At 39.4% G+C, this 18,459-nt stretch overlaps 1 protein-coding gene and 1 long non-coding RNA gene across 3 annotated transcripts in view; one reads left to right on the forward strand and one right to left on the reverse strand.

Moving 5' to 3' along the window:
- The window catches only part of ITPR2 (inositol 1,4,5-trisphosphate receptor type 2), a 472,751-nt gene that overhangs the window by 20,506 nt on the left and 433,786 nt on the right, over positions 1–18,459 (reverse strand). The window lies entirely within an intron of this gene.
- LOC119877646 lies at positions 1,830–16,728 on the forward strand. Its single transcript, XR_005379961.1, has 3 exons — positions 1,830–2,049; positions 13,121–13,195; positions 16,352–16,728. It is a non-coding gene; the product is annotated as an uncharacterized LOC119877646 (long non-coding RNA).

An 18,459-nucleotide genomic window follows, 5' to 3' on the forward strand; every position in this document is an offset into this window, starting at 1 on the left:
TATGTCTACAATTTTCTATACAGTGTCTATATAGTGTCGGTTAAGCATCTGACTCTTGATTTCAACTCAGGTCATGGTCTCAGGGTTGTGGGATTGGGCCCCACATCGGGCTCTACGCTCAGTGGGGAGTCTCTCTCTCTGTATCTCTCTGCCCTTCCCCCTCACATGCATGAGCTCACATTTTCTCTCTCTAAAACAATAAATAAATATTTTTTAAAAATCTGTTGTAGTAACTGCATCTACTACTGTTTGAATTTCACTGTCTTTTCTTCTCATGTGTATGTATGGAGCACATATAAGTTTGTCTCATACTAAAAAAAATGGGTAAATCTTCTAAAATGCTACTTAAATTCCTCATTTGGGATAATAATAGTAATAATAATAATAATAATAATAATAATAATAATGTTCTTTTTGTTCCTTGAGAGCATGCTAATGAAGTCACCAAATTTCAAAATTGCCAAGCACAGCTCAGTGTGGAGTCCACCACATGGGAAAAATGCTTTAACCCCACAGAGCTTTAACCACCATAATCTGATTAAAATGAGTTTGTAGCTGGTCAGCTCACCAACTGATGTTCTTTTACTAGTCCTTTATATTAAAACATTTTCTTTTTTTTACCTTTTGGGCTGTCTTTAAGTCTTCCCTCTTCATCTTACAAATTCTACCCAAACGAAGGAAAAAAGCTGATGGTCCTCAAGTTGTGTCTCCTCTGGGCTTAGCAGCATTATCACTAACTGGGCAATGGTTAGGAATGCAAGTTCTCAGACCTTACCCCAGACCTGCAGAATCAGAAACTCCAAGGTTGGGGCCCAGGGATCTGTGTTTTAATAGCCCTCTGGGTGATTCCAACGTACACTAAAGTTTGGTAGCCAACACTCCAGATACCACAAGACCTAACCAGTGATACCTTAACACCACTAATCATTGGATGAGCCTTAATGAAAATTCTTAATTGCACTCATGATACACACTGATGGAATAATCACATAATTGGTTGGCTAAACAGGGACACATTTGAGCATGAAAGGAGTGCTATTAAAAATAATGCAGAGACAGGGGTATAACCTGAACTGTTATAGTCAAAACTATAGTCCCTCTAGCTTCCATTAAAACCTGGGCTATCACTTATGGTATCTGGATCAACTAGTCAGAAGAATGAAAGACTTCTATAACAGAATTAGTGTGGCCTCCGTAGATAGAGTTTCATTTACATATATAAAGTGCTGAGAGGTCCATTTTGAGATACTATCAACTAGGAAGTCATAAGTATTTTGGTCATTTTAAAATTGTCAATATTTTGACATTTCTCATGGGAGTGATCCATATTTGCAACTCTCATTTCATTATTTCCCATCTTTCTTACAAAATGGATTTACAATAACCCTCTCTGGAATTTCTCCTTTATTCTAATGACCTTGTAGAAAACCCAATTGTTTTTTCCCTTAGACTTTATCATCACTGGCCTCTCCACCAGCCTCTAAATTGTTTCAGATGTCCATCACCAAAGATCTGGGGCATGGTCAGGATAAAGATCTGAAGTGGTTCTTTTAGGTCAGCACAACACAGACCTAACAATAAATTCAAAATTGGACCAAGATGATGTGCCAGGATGCACCAAAGAAATCTTACACTCAGGCCAAACGTCTTCATTAGCACCAAAGTGCTAAAATTCCTTTACTAGATTTTTCAAATAGGACATCATGCAGATTGAGGGACGCTAAATAAAAAAAATCTGAATTGAGTCCAAACCAATATGCTCTTCTGGGATAGGGGCAAGTGGGTGTGATGTCAAAATGGGCCGGAACTTTCATTTAGATGATAGCTTTTCTGAGTATAGCTGTGGCCACTGTCTAGCTGGCTCTGGGACTTAGACCCATGGCAGCATGGTGCACAGCTTAAACTAGAATTTTACCGTGGCCATCAATGCATCAACAGCTGACTAGTCGGGTCGATGGCCCATATGGTACTGAACACAGTGAGCAACAGCAGCCACAGGTGATGACACAAACTCTTCCAAGCAGCTGTTACACAGTGACAAGAAGTGAGGTAATTTCGGGTAGGATGAATAAGAGGGATTGCCAACGATGAAGGAGAGTTTTGGGTTGCCTGATGGGGCTGCAAGAAGAGTATAATATACTATCACTCCAGAGGATGGTGGTTCTTTTTGAATAATGAATGGCTCCTGGCTGATTATAATTATGAAATGCCAAGTCACAGAAAGTACAGAGTTTTGGTGAACAAGAATTACGCCATGAGCCAGCAGTTTTACACAATTGCAGTGTGGAAGCAATTGTTGATCTTGCAGCAGGTGTTGCATTCCTAGTTTTTGTGCAGTTTCACAAATAAATCCTTCAATTATTAAGTGTAGGCTATTCAGGTTTTATGCCTTTTAGCCTTTTTTCCATTTTTTGAAACGTTTTCTTATTTGTTTTTACCGAATATCAACCTGAGAGAAGACTGAAAAATTCAAATACTAAAGCAGGGGCGCCAGGGTGGCTCAGTTGGTTAATCATCTGCCCTCAGCTCAGGTCATGATCCCCCTGGGATCAAGCCCCATGTGGGGCTCCTTGCTCAGTGGGGAGTCTGCTTCTTCTTTTCCTCCCCACTCATCTCTCTATTACTATCTGTCTGTATCAGATAAAGAGAGAAGCTCTCTCTGTTTCTTTCTCAAATAAATCACTAAAATCTTAAAAAAAATTACTAAAGCAATTCCTATGAGTAAAACTTGTTTCTGATACATGATGAAGCCAGTCAGATGAAACAATGTAATGCTTGGTTATTATTGGCTGTTGTCCACAGGGCTCGGTGCTGATTGGGACTCAGATGCTGCCCTGAGACATTGTACAATGTATACTGACTTTTAGATTGGTTCCTAATTTAGGCATATATCTTGACTCCTCAATTACATTGGAAAACATCCTGAGAGCTGAAACCATATATATAAAAGTTCATGGCCCCCATAGTAGCACAAGCTCATCTTAATCCTACATTTCTCCTCCAGCTTGCTTCTACCTACCTTGCTGCCCTCCTCCCATGGCTGACTTGCCCCCTCCCAGATCCATCAGCCTCCCTGTGGCTGGGGCACTGTTGTATAATAACCAGGCTGGTCTTTGTCCCTGGTCCCTAGGGGGAGACTCTTAGGTCCTTGGAATTTCCCAAATGATAGAAATGTCTTAATTCTTCCCAAGCCCCTTGGATCATACCTGACCAGCTTCAGGATGGAAGAGATTCACTGGAAAGACCAATCACACTTGATTAAAGGGTTGGAAAAAAAAATAAATAAGTAAAGGGTTGGGATTTTGAGTTCACTTGACCTCCAGGGAGGGGAGGGAGGCTGAACGTTGAGTTTAATCATATTGCCCATGATTCCACAAATCAGGCTTATGTAATAAATGCCCAATAAAACCCCTAGACACTGAGGTTTGGTGGAGCTTCCTGTAAATACTCTGACGCACAAGGAGGTGACAAAGCTGGATTCTGTGAGGAGAGGGTCCAGAAGCTCTTTGACCCCACTCCTCCAAAACCTTGTCCCAACCATCTCTTCATGTAATTGACCCTCCTGGTTTGTATCCTTTATAATAAAATGTAATTGTGAGTACAGTGTTTCCCTGAGTTCTGGAAGTCGGTCTAGTGAATCATTGAGCCTGAAGGGGGGGTGGGAATCCCTGAATTTATAACCAGTCTGTTGAGAAATGCAGGTGGCCTAAGAACACTCCAAGTGTGGTTGGTGTCTGATGTAAGAGGGACCACATCCTCTAACTGTGTTAGCTCTTAGTGGTCAGTACCAGAGTTAAGTTGCAGTATTCCTAGTTGGGCCTAATTTGGAACAGGTAGGTGTTAGAATGGGCATCAACCCTGTTCAGTGTCTCTGGTTGTGGGCCCTGTGGCCATGAGCTGCTGCAGGTGGCAAGAAGGGGTGGGTGCCAAGGTAGCAGCGGTGAAGAAGCTGCAGGACAAACAGTCCAGGTCACTGGGCTAGATGGGCATTTGCTCTTGCTAATTGTTGGTGGTCTGAAACCTATAAATAGCCAATATTCGATTTTTAAAAACTTTTTTAAAGAGAGCCATAGAAAACAGAACATACCCAGACACCTACAGCTATATACACACCTAGGATAGAACCATGCAAGGCAGGATTTGTACAGGGTGTGCTTATGGCAAAAAGAATAAAGTGAAAAGGCCTGCTGTTGGATCACAATCTTTAATAAGGTCTCTCTTTACCCCCTACTCATTCTGCCTTTGGGGTCAGGAGCAATTTAAAATCTACCAGCTGGTGAATGTTTTGTGGATTGAAACTGTTTACTCTAGTATGTTCTACCCATTTTCTTGTCAAGGGTGAATTTTGTGTATTACAAATAATTGACATTGCACCAAAAAGTGAAAGTACTGACATATTTTTTTAATAATACATTTTCCTAGCATCAAATCTAAGCTCCTTTCCTAGCCTAGGGGGCCCCTGCATGATCCAGTCTATCCCTCTCCCCTCCCACATCCTTGGTCACCATTTGTCTTCCTCACCAGCTCCAGCCACATGGGTTGTCCAGCTGGTCCTCCCTCACGTCCAGCCTATCCCTGTCAGACTGGCTCTTCCTGGTTCTAAATCTTTCCATGGCTTGCTCACTTATCCCTTGAGGTTTCTGCTCAAACTATCTCCCCAGAAATGCTGTCCTTGACTGTCCAATCTAATAGAGCTCCATCCCTGTCTATTCCTTTACCTTGCTTTGTTTTTTCCTCCTCATTCTCTGACATGATCTACATTAAACTATTATTTGTCTGTTCCCAATAATAGAGCACGAGTTCTAGGAGGGCTCATTTGGTTTTGTTGTGCATGTTCTTTGAGCCTAGAAAAGTGTCTGGCTCATAGTAGGCTTTCAATAAATGATGGCTGAAAAAAGGCAGAGGTCAAAATGGAGGATGCAGAGACAGAAAAGTGTTCTGTTATGGCTACTGCAATTTTTACAAAGGTCCAGAGGTGGGGAACATTCAGGTAAGAGGTAAAGGGACTTGTGCCATGCCGGGAGGGTCCATGCTCCATGTTAATGCCAACCAAGGTAAAACCACTCTTGACAGTCTCCAAATAAGAGGATGCTTAGAGGGCAGAGAACAAGTAAAGCAAGCTGCGACTCCAATATTTGTCTGAATCCCAGCTTTGCCTGTCATTAGGTGTGTGATCAGAGAAGATTATTATTTAAGTTTCTCTGAAAATGCGGATAACACTTATATTTTAGGATTTCTATAAGGATTTGATAAAATGATGTAGAGGAACCAATGCAATGCCTTTCATTTGTGGGGAAAAAGAGTGCTGACATGTATCACATGCTTCTGGTGGGAGGAGAATGGAATGGGAGTTAGGGTAGGGCAGTGTGGGTATAGCATGTGGCAGCACGTAGCTGGCGGCAAAGAGGACAGAGTGAGTGGAAGAAGTCATCTATAGCTGGCCTCATGGATCATGACATCCCAGAAGTCAACAGATTTTCAGGGACCAGAACAAGGAGTCACCCCAGAGTGAGTTTTTCAATTTTCCCATACTAGATGGTATTTGGGAGTTAAAGAGGGTTTTCTCTCCACTTTGCCCCACCTCACTGCTGAGTCACCTTGTGGGAATGAGGAGCCCATTCATTTGTTCCATATCCCCAAACACAACTTTTGCCTTTACGCGTCCACTTTCTAAAATGTCAATTCCACAAGTCAGGCTTTCAAAATCAACTATTTGAAAATCACTGGCACACCACCCCCAGAATGGGAAAATGCTATTTTTGTCTCGGTTTTTCTGCAAGGGCAGCCTGTGGTCAGGCTTCCTAGGCCCACACAGAGCTGACCCCATTTGTGTATCTGGACTGTTACTTTGAAAGACAGCTATGAGGCTTTTTTTCCTAGGGTGTTTCAGCTCTTCCACATTTTACTAAATACACTATTAAACCCCTTTTACTTCCTCTCTTTTATTTATCTTACCCAATGGACGCAGAGAACCACTTCCACACATCAAGTTTATCTCTTCCCTCTCCTGTTCTGGCCTCTTTGTCACCTCTCTTCAAGGACTACTGTTTTGGAGAAATGATGTTGACCCTTAGTTTTGCCTGGTCCCAAAGCCCATGGGCATGCTATGAATCATGTTAAAGAAGACTTGCCCTTGAAGCCATTCTGGGGTTCACCATAACCTTGTGCTTGAAAATTAGATTATAGGGGATGTCTGCACTTTGGCCCAGTTTGTGGCTTCAGTATACTGCCAGTGAACGCATGCCTACTTAACTTTGATGTTGACAAGCTTTTTCATGTCCTAACAAACAAGATTTATTTGGATTTAAAATTTATCACCAGGAATGGAAAATTGATGGTTTTGCCAGTATTAGTAGCCAAGATTTCCAAGTCCTGTTGAACTCAAATTTATCCTTAGCTCTCCAATAGATGTTCTGTTACATCTTATAAATGTCACCAGGCAGATATGAATATACATTTTTCTTTCTATTAAGATTTTGATGTAATTTGATTACAGCTTTATGTGCCAGTCATAAATATTTTTAAAAGCTATTGTAGTCATTCATCCCAAAGATTAATCATTTTTTGGAATCTGGGGTACTTGTTTAGAATTCAGAAGAATGTTATCAGTAGCCTCAAGCTACTCAAGCCTCAATTTAATGGTTGGGTTGGGTTGGGAATGACGCTCTTTATTGGAATTATAGAAACATCTATTCAACATTACTTAAGGTATTTGGCTTTGATTTATATCCCTGGTCATAGTTTATGTGTCACAGAAGACTGAACATAAGTTTCCCACATTTTTGCTCCTCAGAGTAATCTGCCTCCCCCACACCCTATTGCTTCATAATACTTTTTTAATTTGCTGAAAAATGTGGGGAATGATTTGGCAATACTACTATATAATGTTGACTGTATTGGTTTAGATTGTGCCCAATTACCAGCTGTTTCTGGAAAAAAAGGTAATCTAATTATCTTAACTTAAAAGACAGGTGCCTTTAGGCTAATATGATATATAAAAGAACCCCAAATACATTATTTACTATTCATTTCAAAAGACTTCTTTCCTAAAGGAAGAACCACAGGATTTCTGTAAGTGACAATTTCCCCAGATGCATTAGAAGCCTGATTCAATTTTCAATACAAAATACATTTATATGCAACATTCCAAAGACATGCCTACTGTAAAAAATGAGGGAGAGATTATTTTGATGTGTTTTACCAGGTTAGGCAGCTAATTTAGAAAAATCTTATTTATACTGACAACCATTTTATTGCAAAGTCAAATTTTATAGGATGAAAGTAGCTGATGCAATGTGCAGTGTAAACTTTCTACCAGCCAAATCCCACTTTTAATATAGCATCTCCTGTGCTCATTCCCTGAGTCACAGTATCACTGTCTTATTGCATAGAATTCCACTGTAACAAGTTCACTTATGACAGCTGGAGCAAGGCAACGAGATGTTTTTGATATGCCCCGCCTCGAAGTGGCTTGGAATCCAGGGGCTGGAGGGCACTGCATTCCCAGGCTTCCAGCTGGGGTCAAAGTGCTACAGGCTCCATTAAGCAGGCTGCAATTACCTGCAGCCACACGTCACCAGATGGTGCGCAAAGCAGCCTGCCACCTGGCCTAGTTCATTGACAGCACTGGACAGGCTCTCCCTCAGAGCTGGTCACTGGCAATTTATCTCCACCCTGGGCTGAAGATCAAACCCAGAGCTCACAAGGATGTATTCTTTATTGAAAATAAAACAATTTACATAGTGCTTTTGAAAATCTAAAAGCCAACATAACATTCTAGAAAACATGTCTTTCTAGGTTTCCCTGCTGTCACATGCACATCAAGACCACTTAGATTTTTTTCTGCTTATTGCCTGGCACACTCAGCCCAGCAAGCACCCTGCATCTGGGGGTGGATGCACACATGCAAGAATGTGGGTAGACTTTTACTATCATCACTCCCCCACCTGCTACTTCTGGTTAGTCCCTGATTACTTACATTTGTTTATTAATAAATCTCTCATGTCATATTCTTTTCCTCTACCATAGTGCTTCCAGGGTTCTTAAAACCATCATCATAAGGGCACCTGGGTGGTGCAGTCTGTTAAACATCAGGGACATTTAGTTTTAGCTGAGGTCATGATCTCAGGATCACTACCCTCAGCAAGGAATCTGCTTGAGATTCTCTCTCCTTCTCCCTCTGCCCCTCCCATTTGCTCTCTCTCTCTATCTCCAATAAATAAATAAATCTTTAAAAAGCAAAAAAAAAAAAAAAAAAAAAACCATCAAAAAAAAACAAAACAAAAAAAACAACCCATCCATCATCATGGGCTGCTCTTCTGCTTGAACACCATCACTTCCTAATCGATCAAATCTAAACACCTTGGTCTCTTGGTATAACATCAAAGCCCAACCAGTATGTAGCTATCCAATCCCACTGACAGCTACCTTTCTTGTATCCTGCTCAGCATCTCACCCTCCCTCATCACTCTTTGTAAGGTAGTTGAGGAATGCATAATTGGGAGGGCATAAGATAGGGAGCCTCCTGGCAGCTGATCTTGGGTGAGTCACTTTTGTTCTCGGATCTTCCCTTAGGAGAGGGATTCCTGAGCTGGACTGGGAGGTTGGACTAGTTCCTTCAGCCCTTAGATTCTCAGGCTTTATCATCTCAATTTCTCTTAGGTTTGTGGGCAAAAAATCAGAATAGATATGAAAGTAAAAGTGGAGGTGGCAGCCCGGGTGGCTCAGCGGTTTAGCGCTGCCTTCAGCTCAGGGTGTGATCTTGGAGTCCCGGAATCGAGTCCCACATTGGGCTCCCTGTGTGGAGTCTGCTTCTCCCTCTGCCTATGTCTCTGCCTCTCTCTCTCTCTCTTTCATGAATAAATAAATAAATAAATCTTAAAAAAAAAAGAAAGTAAAAGTGGAGGAGAAATGATTAATAACATTAAAATTGGTACTATTTCAATCACATAATGCCTTAAATAGTTTGTTGCTCTTTCATATTTATTATTTCATTCTATTCTCTCATAAATCCTGTGAAGGGCAGCCCCAGGTATCCCCAAGACACAAGAGAGGAAAATTAAGGTATAGCTATCATTTTTTAACCAGTGCCACAGAGATAATGAGAAAGTCAGAACTAGAATACAGGCTTCTGATTTCCAGTTCCCAAGACCCTTTCTGGAGATTGTGAAGTACTAGAATCCTTTTCATGATCATATCTTAGAAAAGAGTCCTACATAATGCTCTAAGTATATATAGACACCTTTAAAACGCTTGGAGTTAGACCTAAAAGCTCAACTTGTGATAAATGAAATGTGTATAATGACACCTCAATGATAAAATGTCTTCCAGAACAAAGAAAACCTCAACTATGAATTAATCAACGGGACTAACACATCTAAAAGCAACTATGTCAACCAGGAAGCAGGTAGTTAGCTTGGAACAAATGGGGCAGACGGCAGCAGAACTGGTTTGTGTGCCTAGCACTCTCCCCAGGATATGGGGCTAGGCTCTGCATGTTCCTCATGGAAGAAAAAAATGAGAGTAGTAGTTACAGTAAGTTAGAATAAGAAATATGATGGTCCAGGTGCTATCATATTTACATTTAGTATTTCACTGTATTTAAAGGAACTCCATTGCCCTGGCTATTTTCCCTTCTCTGTTTTATTTTTCTCTGTGGCAACCATTAGGGTCTAGCAGACTGTCATTTATTTACTTTTTGATTGCCTGCTATTAGAACATGAACTTCATGAGGATAGAGATTTTCGTTCATTTTGTTGACTGCTGTTCCTCAGTGCTTAAAATAATGCCCAGGACATGGTAAGTATTTAATAAATAGTTGGAAATGAAAAACAGAAGAATGAATTTTCACAATAACCCTAAGGTAGGTGCTAGTCCTAGCTCATTTTACACAGAAGCACACCGACACGTGGGGTGACTGTTTCCCAAGGTCACAGATCTGGTCAGTGGGACGCCGGAGCTCACACGCAGGAGTGACGCTCTCTGTAAAAACTCTAGCCTATAGCTGTGTGCAGCAATGAGATTGCATCAGCTTATCTTAGTCTGATCCACTAAACATTCAAATCATGCAACCAGCTAACTCCCTTTGCTCCAAACCTCTGCTCATTAAGCAACCTTCTGATTATAATCTGGCTTCTCAGGGAAAAAAAAAAATACACTGACCAGCTATCATGCACGTCTGTTCTGCTTGGAAATTATAATTTATCTTGTGAAATCAATCCAGAGGCATTCTGATTTTTCCACATTTCTGTCTCTTGACTCTGATTAGTGTGGTCCCACCTCAATTCATTCTGTGTCCTCTGATGGCATCAAGTATCTGAGATTGCAAAGTTTTGCACAGGATCTAGAACGTTATCACCTAAGAAAGGCTTGTCAGGAACGCTGTCACTGGAAAACCACCCGGTGACCTGTGGTTGGGCAGCCTCCCCAGGTGGCAGCCCGATATCACTGTATTCCCATCTGACCCAGGATAAAGCATTTTTAGCAGAGCACTGTTCTGACCACAGTTATCTGGTATAATTTGGGAATGACAGCAATGAACATGAATTGTGCAATGAAGCTCATTGGTATCATGCTGGCTCCGCCAGAGTAGAAAAGTAAGCCATGGTATTATTTCAGGTTTTACTAGCAAGGTTAAACTGGAAACTCTAAGCAAGTCAGACAGTTTTCATGTCTGAACACAGAGGACCTGAGAATGGAAAACGAACAATGCAGTTGTATAGAATGAAAATTAGATTGAAAGCTTAGTAATTCCTGTACTTGAGTACCTAATAATATTCTTAATATTAGGCATTGTACATTCCCCAAACATGCCAGGATTCAAGAAATGACTCCTGCAAACTTAATTACATGCATCTTTTTTTTTTTTTTTTTTGAGGGGGGAAGCTGTTATTTTTTCCTTGACATATTGTATTCCTAGACTCAAGACACAGGAGTTCAAAGTCATAGATCAGAATTTTCATTAGGTAACACATGACACCCTTGAAACTTTAAATTGTTCATGCTTGTTTACCATTATATACATGGATTTAGTTTTAAATCTTAAAATAAATTTACCCATCTGTGCATTATTCTAGAAGATAAAAAGCAGAAAATATTTTCTATAGGAATTAAACTGTGGAAAATATTTGCATACTACTTTTAAAAATACAATGTTTTAATTTAAAAAAATCTATCATTGAAAGGTTTAAATAGGATGGTTCTTAAAAAAAACTGTGTCTGCTGAAGACAGCGTTATATGATGAGAGCAGCTGAGATGTTTGGGCACAATGGCCAGTGAGTGTGTAAGGGGAAACCCTTGCCCCAACACTGGTCCCACAGCTGGTGCCTGCACAGAAATCATTTCTGACCTGAGCATTTTTAGGTAATATAGTATTATTCTTGCACATTGTCCAATTTACCATGAAAACTATAAATTATTTTAAACTAGAAAATAAAAATGATATATAGGAGGTCTTTACAAGGACACAAGGGAAATCTGTTTTTAATTAATTGTCAGTTAAATATCCTCTTTTGCTTGCTGACAAGTTTTCAGTGATTATGCAATGAATATTCTTCTGTTCCTACATTAGTTGGTCTCTTCATGTAACCGTGTAGCTTGCTTTCCTTGCTCTTTTTGCAAACTTTACAGGCATTTCCTGTGTGATGTAGAAAAGGTAGTTTCTCCCAGCTTAATGGCTAATTGCAGCAACAGGCAGGGGAAATAAGAAAATCCAACTAAAATTGCAAATAAGTAACGAAGAGCTATGTGAGCTGTAACTACAATTTCACACCCTGTTGCAACTGTTTTTTAATAAAGCCTTTGTCGACAATTCCTTTTGCTAATTTTAGTTTGATATTTTGATGTTTACTAGGGATATATTTTACAGAAAGTAGCTCTGGGTTATGTTTATGGTTTTCATTAGCAGAGATGTCTTTATCGGAAGTCACCCAACTACAGTCCCATCTTTGTTCTATCTTCAAAATAAACACATTCTTTTGTTGTTGGAATAACTCAAATACAATCTACCATGTTCTTCTCCACTATTGTTTTGGGATTTCTTTTAGGATAAAAAGATGAAAAAGAATGCAAGTTTTTATAAGAACATCTCTCCTATTGTATACCCTTATTTACAGACATCATAGGAAGGATGTGCCCACTTGATCGGGAGGGTGTAATTTGCTGGAATGTTTGCTTTTGATAAATAACAATAAAAACAACCTATTGGGGCGCCTGGGTGAAGTTGGTTGAACCTCTGACTCTTGGTTTAGGCTCAGGTCATGATCTCAGTTTTATGAGATGAAGCCCTGCATTGGGCTCTCTGCTCACAGAGACTTTTCTCTGCAGAAAGTCTGCTTAGCATTCTCTCTTCCTCTACACCCGCCACCTCGTCTCTCTCTCTCTCTCTCTCTCTCTCTCATCACACTCTAATAAATAAATCTTTAAAAAAAAAACCAATAAACTGAGCAGTGACTTCAGAAAGGATAACTATATTGGTAGCTTTAATAACCATAAGGAAAGAAAAGTCATTTTGTCACTTCTGCTAATTTTGGAAGAATAATTTGCTGGCTCTATAAAACCAACATTATGACTTCTCAGTGAACAAAAAAAAGAGCATAACATGATTACTTGGCCCTACAGAAAATCGCCCATATGCCATTTGAACTGGGATTGATTAAAAGCAAGGACAGTTAACTGTGGTCTTTGAGGGTTATTCAAAAACCTCAACTTCCCCCAAATTTCCAAGCTATGATGCAATTCTTGATCTATTGAATTTTGTGGAGTGACTGTAGAGGTTTCTATTATATATAGATTGGAAACCAATTTACAATGTTAGATATATACTTTTATCTCTGAAAGCCCTTTGAGACAATTGTGTAAAATACTACATCAGGGATTGTTGGAAACATTGAAAGATATCATAACATAAAAATACATCAATGTCATTTAAATTGAACAAAATGGTTCCTTACTTTTCCGTGTACATTCTAACCATCTTTTCCACAAACTTGTTCAGTAAATACTACATGAAACAAGCATTTTGCACTTTGTCCCACAGATGCAATTTGCCAACCTGATTGATTTCTTTCTCTATAAGCTCATCTGATTTCTACATATTCTATATTTTTTCCTTTATTAAAGGTGATGTAATCTTAGCTTCGATCACATTCACATTCACCAAACTACTGAGAACAAGAGAAAAATGAAAAGATGAAGGTAGGAAACGATAAGATTTCACAAAGCAGGTTTGCAATGAAATATAAGAATCTGACAAAACTCATAAGGCAATATGGAAGATTAATGAAACAATGACTTTATATGAAAAAAAAGAAATCTGGCAATAGAAATAAACTAAGACACATATTTGGAAAAACTAAGAATGAGAAATCAAGCAGTAAGAAAGAATTATTTATTCTGAGGTGACTATGTTAGTCTGATTTGAACAGATCAAAAAATCTGTGTGTTGCTAGATGGAGAAATTGTAATCACTTGTGCTCACCCACGTTTCTACCTAATTCTTCTGAGTGCCCTGTCCTTCACTAATGATATAAACTGATTTCTATTACTTCTGGGTAGTACTTGATTAGACAAAGAGTAAGACAGAAAAGAGATGGCTGACATGGGTTGTTGATCTAAATCTGACTCTAGTTTTAGCTCCATCTCTTTTGCCACTTCCCTGCATAGACCAGAGCTGGCTACCTAATCCCAAACAAACAACACATGCTTTTCAGTGACAAATTATGCCCTGAGAATTAAATTTAGTTGACATTTAGGACTACTTGGTGCCCACTTGAATGAGAAGAATCTTGTAAGGTTGGTATATGATCCTCCTAGAAACCTTTGGCTTCCAAGTCCATCCAGACTTGCGGTTTTGATTATAAAATCACAGAATATCACAGTAAGGGTCTTTTAACAGATTTCACAGATTGAATTCAACTCCTTTTTTTTTTTTTTTTTTTTTATAAAAGAGAGCAAGAGGAGGTTAAATAACCTGGATAAGCTCTCTTGTGTCTCTTAATTTCTAAGTCAGTCTTCCATGTACAAGAGGTCAATTTTAGATTGGTTGAACCCTCTGATCAGAGGCTCCACCTCAATGTGTGTAGACTGAAGAGTTATGGAGAATGGGAGGAAGTTCTTCATTACTGGAGGTCTTCAGTAAGTACTGTAGGACAACAGCCCATCCTCATTCTTAGTCAATTCTTTCCACCACACCCATCCCTTGTTTTCCACTATAGGTTCCTTCCATCACATTTTCCATTAGCATGTTGATCGCTGGTTTTCGTTCTTCCAGCCTCTTGCCCCTTTACTACATTCTAGTATGAATTATTTGATACTTTATTAAAAAAAAACGTGTAACTCCTCTACTTAAAAGTCATCAATGTCTCTCCTTTGTTGGATCAAAGCAGAAACTTCTTACCTTGAGTAATTAATTACTGCTACCAGTTAGTCTCAACCTAATCCAGGTGGGTGGTGTCACCTGTGCTTTGATATCAATTATTCAAACCCGCTGATTTCTTTCATACACAACATCTTCTTAGCCTGCAGGATAGCTCCTCACCTATAGCTCATCAAATGTTGCTGCCTGCTATTGTCATCCAACCTTCTGGACAACATATCATGCTCTCCCAATTAGGCCCTACATTTTTTTAAAAAGATTTATTTATTTATTCATGATAGACACATACACAGAGAGAGAGAGAGAGAGAGAGAGAGAGAGAGAGCAAGAGAGGCAGAGACACAGGCAGAGGGAGAAGCAGGCTCCATGCCGGGAGCCCAACACGGGACTCGATCCTGGGACTCCAGGATTGCGCCCTGGGCCAAAGGCAGGCACCAAACCGCTGAGCCACCCAGAGATCCCCAGGCCCTACATTCTTGAAGCCGGGGATTTATTTATCCCTCATTTGTCCTCCCTACCATATCTAACCCATTGCTACAGACATAGTAGGCACTAAATAAAAGTTGTTGAATAAATAATAATTTTTTGAGCCTGGAAATGCTATTCTGATCCTAGCTTATATATATATTTTAAAATTGAATGTAACATTTATAATGTGTCAGATACCATATAAATATTAACTTGTTTCATCTTCATAAAAACCTTATAGGTAGAGATGTTTTACCCATTTTACAGAGGAAGACACTGAGACATAGGAAGGTTATCTGTCCAAGGCTCCAGAAGTCCCCAGGCCATGTCTAAAGCACTAGGCCACTCTATGTCTCTTACACATATGACATCCCTCCACCAACTCCCTTTCAACAACAGGCTCTTATTTTACATTATTTTTTTGGTCACTTGGGCACAAGTGAATTATATACTAGAAAACAAAGGGAAGGAGATAAGATGCTCTTAAGTAAGAATCAATTTTATAATCCCTAATAAAATTAGTTATCTTATTATTTGTCAGTGCTAAGTCTTTGTCTTCTAAAACGATATTTTCATAACTGGATTTAGGGCTCCCGAATAGTACTAGGTCCTCAGCCCAGGAAACAGAAATTCCTGAGACAGTGGCAATTTCCCAACCCCTGCCAGAATCATGGTTTAATTTTCTCTCAGAGCAATAAACTTCAGGTCTTCGAGGAAAACTCATAATCTGGTCCCTAAACGGTGTTGTCCTACAGAGACAGCTGGCAGCACAGAGGTGTGATCATATGAACAGTATACTGTGGGGATTTAACAGCCAGATTCTGGCCAGGATGGTGAAGGAGTCAATCCATATATGTCCATCCAGTGAATAAAATGGGAATAGTCAAATTTTGCCCACTCCCAAACTCCTGACACAATCGCTTCTCATTTGCAGTATAACAAACAGTAACATAATCAAAATTTTATATAAAAATATTTTAGGGGATGCCTGGGTGACTCAGTGGTTGAGCATCTGCCTTTGGCTCAGGTCATGATTCCAGGGTCCTGGGATCGAGTCCCACATGAGGGTCTTCAAAGGGAACCTACTTCTCCCTCTGCCTATGTCTCTGCCTCTCTCTCTCTCTCTCTCTTACGAATAAATGAATAAAATCCTTAAAAAATATTTTAGATATTAGGGCTGTCAGAATTTTAGAACTAGAACAGAAGAGACTTTGGAAACCACTCAGATTTTCATCATGAATGAGGAATTAATGTACATGGAAGTCAATCCTCTTCTAAGTCACAGGTAGAACCAGGGCAAGGGTCTTTATAGCACAACTTGGCACCCAGGTAGCTAGAAGAAAACCCTGGGCAATTATCTCTTCATAAAGTTACAGACACTTATGCAAATAAGCCACCCTTGAGTTCAGCTATTTTTGAACTTCAGATTCTGGTTTTTATGTCAGCTGCATTTAAAATGCTAATCAATAATCTCAGAGTAACATAAACACCTTGAAATCTTTCTTAAGAGTTCATGATGACAAGAGAACACCAATGCCAAAGGAAACTTAGAAGGCTGGAATATTCCTTGTAAAGCAAAATGCGTGTACTTTTTACGGGGACTTTTTCAAATGCTGAAAGAGACGGAAAAGGTGATTGCTTAAACTGAGGCGTGCTGCAAGTTCTTCACCTGAAGAAGCTTAGAAGGCACTCTTTGGAAAATAAAATATATTTTCTTTGTTGTTCCCACCAAAGAGCCAAGAAAAAGAAGAAGTGCACCTTTCCCATCCCACATGTAAGCAAGGTAAAATCTGTTCTTATGCAATCTTTGTTCTGACTCAATGGCAAGTCTGACTATTCCTCTTCACAGTATCCCCGTGTGCTCTCGGGGACACTCCTGACAGTGTGGGAACATCACTTGCAAAACTCAAATGGATTCATCAGTGTTCAGGCAATTAAAATAGGTAAGTAAGGTAAGTAAGCTGTTGATTCTGGGTTAACAAAGAAACAGGTAACAAATGGACTTGAGTTTGAGTGAGGCCACAAGATAGGAAGGTTCCTCTGCCCAATCTGTCCCCGTGGTAACACTCACATGACTATGTAAAAACTGGTGACTTTTTAGGATCTGCCTTCTACTCTGAATAGGAAGCTCTGTGACAGGCCACACATGTCCTCATGTCCTCTGTCCCCCTTTCCAGGGGCTACCACGGCTTGGGATGTGGTAGGAAGTGTTCATTGAACAAATGAAAGTTGGCCATTGCCTAACCTCTATGAGGACCACTATGCAGAAGCAATAATGTCTTTGAACATTAAAAAGCTTAAGAATGCTCTGAACCTGCAAAAAAGTATTTAGATGTGGCCATATTAAATAGCTACATATTTAAGTAGAAGTGGAGGGTCCAAACACTTACTGAGCGATAACCCTGAACCAGACATTGTGTTAGGTGCTAGGATATATGGGATTCTGTTTAAACCATACAAGAATCTTAATAATGAGTATTACCTCCATGAGGAAACAGACTTAGAAATCTGGGGTAGCCTACCTCAGATGCCATTATTTCAAAATCCTTTGGTCTTTAAATCCCCCCAAAAGGAAATGGACTCCATCAACATGATAGTAAATGACTAATCTTTGAAATGCACATGCTAAATCACTTTTGTGAAGTTCAGCAATTATTTTTCAGGAATTCCCTTAGCTAAAACTAGTTCAAAATCTGATGGCAATTAGCTTGTCTGATAAGCTTACCTAACACAAGAGCGGCCTTTCAGCTTAATTACCGACTCTGCTAATGACTCATGATACAGCATGGGCGATGCTAGTCTATTAAAAACCACTAGACAGAAGTCGTGTGGCTTTACGGTATATAGTTCTCATTCCCACAACTTACATTTTGATGGTATCTGTTACTCTCTGGAAGAAAGCCAGTATTTCTGAATAAAATGTATCAGTCCTAACAATGTGGACCTGATTATTCCAGAAAGCCAACTGAGAATTGAACAAGATCTTACAGTAATGAGTAGGACTGGGAAACAAGAATTTTCTTCAGCACAGTGAGAAGAAATCCTTTTATTAAAGTTATGAGAATCAGAGATGTGAACATCTCTTTATAAGTTTAAAATAAATGACTTAGGATGGGTTACCATTTCAAAGAGGCTTCTATATGTTGTACAAAATCCAAATCATTTTGCTATAAACATTTGGGTTTGCAACATAATTCCATACTAAAACTAATTAATCAATGTTTGGTTGCAAGATATCCAAAAACTGACCAAAGCACTTCTATGTTCACCCACTGACGAGAATTTAAAAATCCTCTTTTACAGCCCTATGAAAACTGTTTTCTCCTTTTTGGTTCTACTTTTTGTTAGGTAAAATCTGTCTGGAAGACTGTTGATATCATCATCATCATCATCATCATCATCATCATTCATTATTCTTCATGTTAATTAATGGTTATACCTCTGTATCTTTCAGCCTAAGGGCATGCTTTTTTTGCTTTACTCACTATATATAGTTTCTCTTGGATAGCCTTGTCCTAATCTGTAATGGCATGTATCGTGTGTTCTCCACACATAATTAATATTTATACTCATTTAATAAATCTTTATTGAGTATCCACTATATACCGGGCACTGT

Source organism: Canis lupus, chromosome 27 (assembly GCF_011100685.1).
Source record: "Canis lupus familiaris isolate Mischka breed German Shepherd chromosome 27, alternate assembly UU_Cfam_GSD_1.0, whole genome shotgun sequence".
Classification (NCBI taxonomy): domain Eukaryota; kingdom Metazoa; phylum Chordata; class Mammalia; order Carnivora; family Canidae; genus Canis; species Canis lupus.